Source organism: Prionailurus viverrinus, chromosome B4, assembly GCF_022837055.1.
Source record: "Prionailurus viverrinus isolate Anna chromosome B4, UM_Priviv_1.0, whole genome shotgun sequence".
Taxonomy (NCBI): domain Eukaryota; kingdom Metazoa; phylum Chordata; class Mammalia; order Carnivora; family Felidae; genus Prionailurus; species Prionailurus viverrinus.
This window is the reverse complement of record NC_062567.1, coordinates 95,413,122-95,424,769: the sequence shown is the minus strand read 5'-3', so window position 1 is coordinate 95,424,769 and position 11,648 is coordinate 95,413,122. Positions and strand designations below refer to the sequence as shown.

The 11,648-nt window shown below is 34.9% G+C and overlaps 1 pseudogene; it reads left to right on the top strand.

The window, feature by feature from the left end:
• Positions 1–9,936: 9,936 nt before the first annotated feature.
• On the top strand, positions 9,937–10,478 carry LOC125170656 (40S ribosomal protein S17-like; annotated as a pseudogene).
• The last annotated feature ends 1,170 nt before the right edge of the window (positions 10,479–11,648 follow it).

Sequence of the window (11,648 nt, the reverse complement as noted above, 5' to 3'; positions counted from 1 at the left end):
GATGTAATTTAAGTGACCAGGAGATGGGTTGAAATAAATCCTGATTTGGAAACCATGGTGTAATGGAACGGACAGTGAAAAATGACACCAGTAAAACATGAAGTTAAGAGCAGCAAAGGCATGCACATAAATAACTAAAATAAAATGTAGAAATTACTATGTCCCCTGAGAGATGACATACAAATAAAGTTCAATTTGGTATAGGAAATTGGAAAATTTTTTGAGAGCAAAATATCAGGGATATCTGAGGCAGGAGATGACTGTAGAATTGGGCCTTTCCGGTAATGAGGATTTGAACAAGGAGGCATAGGAGAGAAATGATTAAGTGCTTCAGAAACCAGCAAGAGCTGGTTACATATGTAAACTCCTCCCTATGACACATAAGCTCCTCCCTGTGAGAGGAGCAGGTGTCCCAGGTGGAGCACTGGGTGACTCTGCAGGACAGCTAGTTTAGACCAAACTGAGTGAGGCTTTCAGTTTATGTATCATTTAACTATCTTCCATCAAATGGACAATCATTACTTCTAGGTGCAACCCAATAATTTTAAATTATCCTAGTAGAAATAAATCAAATCTTGCTTTAAATTTTATCTTAAGAATTCAGTTATAACCGTCTGACATTCAAAATAAATTGTTCATTTTAAAGTAGGATTTCTTAAGTATTAGATCTGATGTTTATGCAACATCCTGTAAGGAAAAATACAGACACATAGGAAAATTAACAAAATAAGAAGGAAAAAAATATTTCCAATTTAATTTTCTCAATATAAAGAGAATGGTCATTTAAAAACATGATTATAAGGCATGAGTGGCAAGTCACTGCTAATTAACAATAAAGGAACTGTATAATTAAAGAGAATTCTTAAAATGCTCATGTACTTAGAAGATGTAAAAATTTACCAAAGGAGCTTCAGTTTGGTCAACAGAGTGTAGTTTTAACAAATAGATTAGCTTTAAAATGTATTGTTCTTCAAAATAAAATTTGATGAGTATGGGGTGCCTGGGTGGCTCAGTTGGTTAGGCTACCAATTTCGGCTCAGGTCATGATGTCACAGTTTGTGAGTTCAAGCCCCGCATCGGGCTCTGTGCTGACAGCTTGGAGCCTGGAGCCTGCTTTCGATTTTGTGTCTCCCCCACTCTCTGCCCCCTCCCCTGCTCACACTCTGTGTCTCTCTGTCTCTCAAAAATAAATAAACATTAAAAAAATTTGATATGTAAATTCCTAGACACAAAGTTGTTCTACATATTTGCAGTATGATACATGCTGCATGTGAATGTGAAACTCCAGGACATATACTTTTATAGATCTTTTACTTATTTCAGGGTCATGGTTGTATCAGTGTTAATATTAAATTTTTAAAATATTAAATACACAAAACAAGTAATTTAATAAATATTTGACATAGGAGAGTTAAAATTTTCTGTTTTTAATCCATCATAATTTTTTAAATAGCCTTATTTTTAGCTTATTTTCCATGAGCCTCCTATTTCTCAGTATAATAAAATACTTCCTGAGCTTTTTTCCCCCTTTTTTTACACTCTTCGTAGCACAGGCTGTGTAAGTTTTTGTAAGCACAGAGTCAGAAATCTGTAGGAAATTTAAACAGAACTAAAGAAAATTGGGCAAAACAAAAAAATAAAGATTGCAGCAAAAATTATGCCTATAAAAAACTTTTTATTATTCTTTTCTGTCTCATCACTATCTATACTTGGCATATTCAACCACTTTTGTTATTTAAAACTGAACTCAAAGAAAAAAAAAACCCAAAAAACTGCACTCAGATGGCATTTTCTCAGTAGTTTCTCTTTTCTGTTCTCCCAGAATATGAGATAAGAGTCAGGTTATATATTTGAAATCTGTCATAACATAAACCTCATTTGTGTCTAACCCTTTCACTCCTTACTTTGCAAATTTTAAGTTACTGTTTTGTCCTAAGTGGAGAGAGATAAGTGTCCCTGTCTCAGGAATTTCTATGAGGATTTAACGAACTTGTGTATGTAAAGAGCTTAGAATTATTGCATGTTCTACAATATTTCCATGTTGTAGTATTAATACTTATGTTCTCTGATCCTTATTCTCTGATTTTTCCTTAAACCCACTCCAATGAGATTATTCTGTATCCAGAGCACTGAAAATCTTCTTGTCAATACCCCCATGGCACTAAACCCAATGTTATTCCTCAATTCTCATCAAATTGCAATACTATTGGACTGAATCGATTGGTAAGTCCCTCACCAGGAGGTTTCCAGGCCACTCTCCACCATTGTTGTTTTTTCCTCTTCAATCACTGGCCACTTCTTCTAGTCCCCTTTGCTGATCCCTCATATCCTCTGTCTCTTAAAGGTGGAGACACCCAAGGCCCATTGGTCTTTTTTTTTTTTTTTTCAACGTTTTTTATTTTATTTTTGGGACAGAGAGAGACAGAGCATGAACGGGGGAGGGGCAGAGAGAGAGGGAGACACAGAATCGGAAACAGGCTCCAGGCTCTGAGCCATCAGCCCAGAGCCTGACGCGGGGCTCGAACTCACGGACCGCGAGATCGTGACCTGGCTGATGTCGGATGCTTAGCCGACTGCGCCACCCAGGCGCCCCAACCATTGGTCTTTATGCTCTGTACTAACTCCCATGATAATCTTATGCAGCCTGTGTGCCCAAGGCTTTTATATTTGCATTTACCGTGAATGCAGCATTTGTCTACCCAATGGTCTATTTAAAATATCCATTTAGACATCCAAGAAACATCTTAAGCTTGGTCTCCTTTGACACCAGTTACCCCATCCCAACCTGCTCTGGTCTCAGTCTTCCACACACTGCAAGGCAGCTCTATCCTATTTGCATAAGTCTTCCACACACTGCAAGGCAGCTCTGTCCTATTTGCATAGGCCAAAAACCCAGCTGTTTTCTTTGTCTTCTCTCTTTTTCTCACACACCTCATCAAATCCATTCATTTGGATTAACTACATTAACTTTAAAATATATAGCATATAGAATTAGACATTTTTTTACCCTTCCAGTGTTGTCTTTTTGTTCCAAGTCTGGATTATAACAAAAGAGCTCCCTGATTCCATTATATGCTCCTCTAGTGTATGTTTTTAATGTAGAAGCCTGCATGATCTTTCATAAAAGATACTTAGATCACATCCCTTCTCTTCTCAAAAATTTACAATGCCCCCCACTCTATGTCATTTAGCACAAAAAAGTGTATTTAGAATATCCTGGAAATTTCTGCCTCTTTTCTTTACTTCTTTGATGTCCACCAAAGCCCCAGTGGCTTCCTTCTGAATGTTGAGCTTGCCAATTAGGCTTTTACCACAGGGCCTTTGCACTTGCTCTTCTCTCTGCCCATGATGTTCCTCTGTCACATATCCACAGGCTAGCTCCCTCATCAACTTTAATCCTTTATTCAAATAGAACTTTCCAAATAAAGAGGTCCCTCATGGTTGCCTTATGTTAACTTGCAACACTCCTTCTCTTCCTTGCTTTCATTTTCCCGATACATTAAATCACCATATATTTTTTTCATAAATACTTACAGCAACAAACCTTGTCTAGGAAAATAGTTTTCAAACTCTTTTGACTTGACAAGTAACTTTGGTCTATTTATTGCTTTTCAAGAGTAACATTTAATTTAAACAATTTATTCTACAATAGTGACAAATCTAAGATTTTCTGTTAGGAAATTGCATCCCATTCCCCTCCTGTAGTTTAGCTCAATGAACTCTAAAAATAAAATTTCAAGTAATAGTAGATATACATTGAGTTACTCCTAAATAATACTTCAGAACACAACAGGCCTTATAGTAAATCTGAATGTAGGAATGATTCCCTACAGATGCTAGAGACCAACCACAGCCATTGTATTATTAGTTACACCAGGAAGCCTTGTCACAGTGCATGACTGCTGAACCTGGAAATATTCTGAAATGTCACAGACCAAATCTCCATTGCTTTATAGATACTACAGAGACCTGTAAAGATATTTTAAGTTGGATTGACATTTCTGCTTCCTGAAAACTTCAGCTATCGATAAACTAATGTTCTCTGGGTCTGTTGTTGCTTCTTCTTATATGTATATTGTCTCTTGCTAATACTCTTTAAATAGCTGTAAATTGTGTTTAATTCGGGAGTTTATGTATTACATATAAACACCAGACAATAAACTATGTAGGTATTGAGTAACTTAGAAAAAACCCCACAGTTTCCACATTTTTCAAGATGTTTAAAACATGCACGGTTCCTAAACACTAAGAACAACAAAAATTAAATTATTTATTTTATAAAATAGGTGTTTAATTTGATAATGAAAATTTAACTAAAATTAAAAACTACAGAAATAGCATTATAAATGTTAAAGAATTTTAAACTTACACATTATCAGAATTGCTAATCGAGAAAAAAATATAACATTTAATTAAAAAGAAAACTGGGAGTATGCTTTAAACATTAAAGTGTGAATTGGACAATATAGTCAATAATCTAGATAACTGAATTTAAACCAAAGAACTTCCATTATTATTTCCAAAATTTTAAGCATTTTGAATGACAATCCCTTTTTGCCTGCTTATTGGGATAATTTTTGTATTCTCTACTATGTGTATGTACAGCCTTAAAATCAGTGAGAAAATGGGGGGGAAAAAGCTAGTTGTATATTCAGGAAATAGTCCTTAAAGTCACTGATTTAATGCTTACATTTATAATCATGATGTTTTGTTATTTTAATATGAAATGAATTTTTATTTGAAAAAATTGTTCAAGCTCTTCTATATCAAATAATCTAGAAAAACATTTCCTAAGTTAGATTTCCTAAAGTGTGTGGAATGTGGTAGATTCTTGCTGTTTTGTTGTGTATTAGAATTTACACTGTATTGTAAAATGATTTCATGGGAGGCCTTACCAGTCTGAGGATATCTTTTTGTGTAGGCAAAGGATGAATGCTAATACTTGTCCATCAGCATTCTGTTTCAACTGGCATCATTTTCGAAGCACTACCCTCCTTAAGGTATACATACTCCACCAAACATATCCCAGCTTGACAGTGCCATTAGGTTAAGTTGTAGAAACTTGTACACCTGGGCCTACTTCCTTCTCCTCTCTCCTCACCATACTGGTTGTGCTTCATTCAGTAAACCACTGGCCTTCAAAATTCCTCGGAAAGGAAGCAGGCACGAAGCTCTGAGTGGATGTATATTACCAAACTACTGAGGGCAAATGTCAATTTCTCAAGCATATTCCCCTACCAGTGCAGTTCTGGGGTGGACCTAAGAGTTTCTGCAGCTTTTGAGACATCTAACCAGAAATGATCAATGACAACTCTCTCTTTGGTAAAAATCCCATCTCTCTGAAAATGAGCTCCACTCAGTTATTTTGGTGAGCCACACCTCAGCACCTAACAGATTCATTTTCTCCCTCCAAAGTTCTCCGTTCTGCCTATATGGCTGAATTGGTGGGAAGTAAAATTGAAACGCTACTTTGGCTACCCTCTGAACAAGTAGGTGGAGTCCACAACAGGTTTGGGGTGGAACTCTGGCAGCTTCATCATTGTTTTAGAATGTGAATAGACTTGTTGTCTATTGTCGTCAAAATTAAAAAGAAAAAGAAAAAGATTGATTTAACATATTGTATGTAATATAGCTCAGTTAACCCATTGATGTACTAGGACTTTCCTGTAATACATGAGTGAAAGGGGGTGAGAGTTACGAAGAACAAACACTACAAAAATTACAGAGGAAAAAAAATTCCTTTAATGTATGTAGAAGGTTACATTCTGAGAACACAGAACCACAAATGGGTGTGCTAATGTAAATATAAAATTGAGGACCTATTTTGTGCGACTATGGATAATATATTAGCTCTGAGTAAAATCTCACTGCTTATAATCTTTTATGAATGCCTGATTTAATTTATTCATTCCCTGCGCAGGGGGATATCTGTTAATATGTATTTCATTGAACAAGACTCACTTTGCCTTCCATTTTTCCTGCCGTCTACCAAGCACACACCTGATATGCATGCAATGGAGGGTTAACACAAAAATTACTATATAACCTGGCAGAGTGATTTATTAAGAATTTCAAGGGGCAGAATAATCTACTGAGAAATTAACTGTCTACTCTTATTTTTTTTTCTCCCATAGCACAACAAAATGTATAAAATGTTATTCTGTTCCACCTTCCATTTGTAGGAGGGAGCTCTATTTCTGTATTCTTGAATTCTGGGTTTCTTTGTTTCCTGGGAAAGAGGGCAGAGAAGGTTCCTTTGCATGTTAGTGGCCAATGGAGAAAGTTGTCAAGCAGAATATAAAACCAATATGTATTAAAAAATAAATTCCCCGGAGCACCTGTGTGGTTCAGTTGGTTAAGTGTCGGACTCTTGGTTTCCTCAGGTCATGATCTCGCAATTTGTGGGTTCGATCCCCGCATTGGGCTCTGTGCTGACAGTAGGGAGCCTGCTTGGGATTCTCTCTCTTCCTCTCTCTCTCTGCCCCTTCCCTGCTCATTCTCTCTCTCTCTCTCTCTCTCTCTCTCTCTCTCTGTCTCTCTCTCTCTCTGTCTCTCTCTCAAAATAAATAAACTTAAAAAAAAAGAATTGTTTTAAAAAATTCCCCTTTATTTCCCTATGCCCATTCAAATCTTTTGAATATACTTAATTCACTTGAATGACAGGGACTGAAGCATCTTGGTACTTAGGCACTTAAAGGTCTGTGGTTCTTCAAGGACTCTTGTTTCTCTAATCTCCCCATGGGTGCCTTTGGTTAATTATGACAATTCCAACCTTTCTAGACATTGACATTACTTTACTCCTGCTGGCATAATCTCAAAATTTCAAGAGATACACAGAATCCTAATTCCCTCAGAAGAATCCAAAAGAAACACACACACACACACACACACAGACACACACACGCACACGCACATGCTCACACACATACATATACATATATATACATTTATTAGCATCTTTCCCTGTTTTTGTTGTTTTAACATACCTGTGAAATGTTTCTGTTCTTTCCAATATGGTATCCACAAGTTGTGTGTTCTTTTTGAGCACTTAAAATGTGCCTAGTGCACTGAAGAAAATTTTAACTTCCATTTAATTTTAATTAACTTAAAATTAAATTTAGATAGTAAATATAGCTTGTGGATACCATCCAACAGTGAGATTCTATGGGAAAAGTCGGCTTTACTTAATGAGGTGTAAAAAGAGGTGTAAAATGAAGATAAAAAAAATCTTAGAGAAAAAAAAGTACACACATTTTCATTGCAATTACAGACATGTGTAAACCTCTGTTTTGTAAGTTTGAAAGAGCAAACTGAAAATGGAAAACTGGCAGTTAAAGCTGAATACATATATTGATTACTTAGAAATTTAGAAATTATGGGCCACAAAATTTCCTGATACAAAGAAGATAAAAGAAAGTAAAAGATTTCATTACATGCAGATGATTAATGATTTTATAACATAAGTATTTTTAGAGATATTATCAAACATTATGAAGGGGCTTCTATCTCAGAATCTGAAAATTCTCAAGATGCAAGTACATGAAACGTGAAATTTTCAATCACTGACTAAATGTTCTCTGAGTTGTCTGTGAAAACCCTGCCTGTGACACATGTCAGTAGAAAGTGCAAACCATGGAAAGGGGGATTCTGTTTTTCAATTAGCACATAAATCTAAAGCTGATATTCAGAGTTCAGTACTTTTATTGAGATTACAATTTTGCTTTCCTTCAGCATCATAAATGTAGCAAGGAATTAATGGTAATAAACATAAAATCACAATATACTGTTAAATTATTCTGTTTTCTTGAAGACCTTCTGAAAATTTATTTTAATATGAATACATGTAGCATTTCATAATTATGCTAGGATGTGCATAGAAAATAACTTGTAAAGTTCTTATTTATCTAGTAGGGAATTTCAACTTCCTTAGTAAAGTTATATTTATAAATTGTTTGCTTCACTTCACATTTAAGTAATTACCAATGAGTTTAATTTAGGATCTCTAAAAAAATCAGTGTGCTTTATGTTTAAAATTACAGACATAAATATCTGAGATGAATCTAGCTAATGTAAGGAATTTTTGTTTTCTAGAAATTATCCTCTAATGTACATTTATATTTAATATAATAAAATTTATAGTCATGAGCTTTGAAAGGTCACTAAAAGATATTGAAGATAAAGAGCTAAATATTTTATCATACTTGAATGTTTATGTGAGTATTTCATTTAGAAAAGGGTTTTCCTATAAGACCAATGTTGTATATTTCACTACATACTATATTTGTCTCCAGAACTAGTTAGCAAGAGTTATGGAGTAAGTCCACTATGATGTAATATATCAATTACATTTCCCTTCTACACCAGTATCTCCTTTTGTCCTTTGTTTAGACAGTGCTGTCATTTATGAGTGTGTGTGTGCATGCGTGTGTCTGTGTGCTTGCATGACAAAATAATCCATTTGAAAGCTAGTGAAGGGAGCATTAGTTGTGTTTTCTGTCAATTCAATAAATATTTTAAAACTAAATTCTCATAGAGAAAGTAAGATGTTATAGGCAAAGCATTTTTTGCATTGTGTAAAGTAAGAATAAAAACTGTTATGTATTAAATCATACACTTTCTATGGGGTTTGTTCATCATGACATGATATATTCCAATAAGGTCATGAATAATCCTGACTAAGCCAGCTTTCTGAAAAGAATATTATTTATCTCATTTGCTCTCTCTCTATATAGAATTTTGAACACAAAGTTCTAGGTGGGCCCAGTTGGCCCAATATAAAGATAATATCCTTTATATTATCTAAATGGATTTTTATTTTTATTTATTTACTTTTTAATGTTTATTTTATTTTTGAGAGAGACAGACAGAGTGCAAGAGGAGGAGGGGCAGAGAGAGAGGGAGACACAGAATCCGAAACAGGCTCCAGGCTCCCAGCTGTCAGCACAGTGCCCGATGTGGAGCTTGAACTCATGAACTGTGAGATCATGACCTGAGCTGAAGTCGAACACTTTTAACCAACTGAGCCACCTGGGCACCCCAAATGGCTTTTTAAATTAAGAAAACTTTGTAGCTACTTTGGAAATGGTTTTATTATTTTATATATATATATATATATATATATATATATATATGTGTGTGTGTGTGTGTGTGTGTGTAAATAATAAATGTGTGTGTGTGTACATATACATATGTAAATAATAATTGTCACATTTTGGCAGTAAGTATAGAACAAACACCCATGAAACTACCATCAAACTTAAGAAGAAGACTGCAGATAATATTAACTCTGTGTGTCTCCCTGTACCCCATTCTTGCCTCCTCCCTCACACAGGTACTACTCTCCTTAATTATGCGATTATTTTGTTACTTTTTAAAAATATAACTTACCACTTGTGTGAAAAAGAAAACTTAAAATGTTTTTAGAAGTGATATATACCTGTACATGATAGTAAAGTCAGACAGAATTAGATCCATACACTGATTTTCCCATATTATTATATCTGTATATTTAACATTTTTTATTCCAAACAACAAAAAAATCTAAATAAAAAGGTATGGGAGGTATTGTTGGTAGTTTCTTTATAGTCTTTTTTTGTGGGGATTAAGTGACATAAGTGTATCTCAAATTCTCAGTGCAGTGCTTGCTGCATGCTGGATATTTTTATCATTATCATTATTTTATGTTGTAGTATATTTAGAATTCTTATTGATGATTTAATGACTATTTAGTCAGTCAGCATGGTTCAATCCAAAGCCTTGATTTAGTTCTCAAATAATATTTTTGCTGTCACACATGTTACTCTTTTAATTAAAGTGTTTCTTTCACAATTATTAAGAAGAGAATCATGTAAGAACGCCAAGAACGGTTACATCGGAACAGCTCTGTTCTTGTCCAAACATACCACATCCTACTCCAGTATCTGTATGAAGTGAAACATGCTTGTGCTGACCCTTTTGTGGCTTTTAAAACATTTCAGTAATTTACCTCTATTCCAAACCCCTCGTAACCACTTTCCTTTTACGAGGCCCTGCCAACATGGCTGCGTTTGCTCTAAAACTGCGAAGAAGGTGGCCCGGTCATCACTGAGAGAGAGGTACTGCACACTCCCGGGCAGTAACTGCCGCGCCAGCGAGCACACGTGTGAGGAGATCGCCATTATTTCCACCCGGCCAGAAGCTTCTCAGCAAGGGCGCAGGCTGTGTCACACGCCTGATGAGGCCGTTGCAGAGAGGCCCCGTGAGAGGTATCTCAGTCAAACTGCAGGAGGAGGAGCGGGAAAGGAGAGAGAATTATGGTCCTGAGGTCTCGGCCCTGGATCAGGAGATCACTGAAGTAGATCCTGACACTAAGGAAATGTTGAAACCCTCGGGCTTTGCCATTCTGTCCAAACTGCAGGTCACTCAGCCTCCAGTTGGGATGAATTTCAAAACCCTCCATGGAGTCGTTTGAATCTTTCAGCTGTGCGGTAATATCTTCAGTAAACCTTGGACAATAACAACAATAACAAGAGAAATTGGAATAGAGTCCCCTATTATTCTAAAATAATTTCCACCTATAATATTTACATATTATACATTATAGCTATTTTAGGGGATTTCGCTGTACACATTTCATGTATATGTTATATAGAAAAAAATATCATTTTGACAATTTCCTATTCTTAGGTTGTTGCTTAGCAGTGAAGATGCCATGTTTCTTTCTGTTATTTTTGTTACATGCATAATTTTAAAAGATGCAGTGCTTTATAATGGCTTTGAAGAAATTATTGCCCTCAAGAATTCTACTATATTATTAATATGTTACTCGATAGGTACTTTTTGAACATTCTTACTAAAATAGGCAATATTGTTTCCTCTATCATTTTCCTCTATCTCTTTGCACTTGTTTCATAAGAAAATCTGAGGATGTGAATAGACTGTCTTAAAAATAAAATCTATTTTCAAAGTAAGACAGAAATAAACATAAACAAATTTAAGATGATTTTTCTAATTATATCATAATAAGGTTCTAACTCTACTAGTCCAGCTGTTAGAAAGATACATATTTATCTGATGTGTTTGTAATATATGTAATATATGTTTATATTATGAAGATAGTATAAAATATTCAGGGCAGGGGAATTTTCTGAGTTTTTCTGAGTTTAAAAGGAATGTAAGAACTCCCAAAGAAGAGTGTCAGTAGATTTTCATCATAAAATACCACAACTTCTCAGTAGAAGAAAACTACAAATAAAATAAATAGCTATGGATCACAATATTAAAATAAATTAAACTATGTTTAATTTAACTGTGTTTAGTTAAATGCCTCAGATGAATAGATAAGAAAATAGTAATGTGATAATAGATAAGTAAACACACTTTATACTGACAGTTCAGAAAAGAAAAATAATGATATTAGCCACAAATATTCAAAACCATTGAACAGGAAGCAGCTGATAAAATTACGTTTTAACAGAAAGTTTTCATTTCTAATTCTCTAATACAATCATATAGAGAAGCCGTGAACCCTGGGGTTCAAGATATATTTGTACATTTTCGTGGTCACATCTTAGGAGCTCTTTAAAAATTTAGACTGTGCGACGTAACAAAATCTAACTTTTTCTCCTCTATGTGTGCCCGTTGCCCTTTATGATCCTTTCATGCTCTGC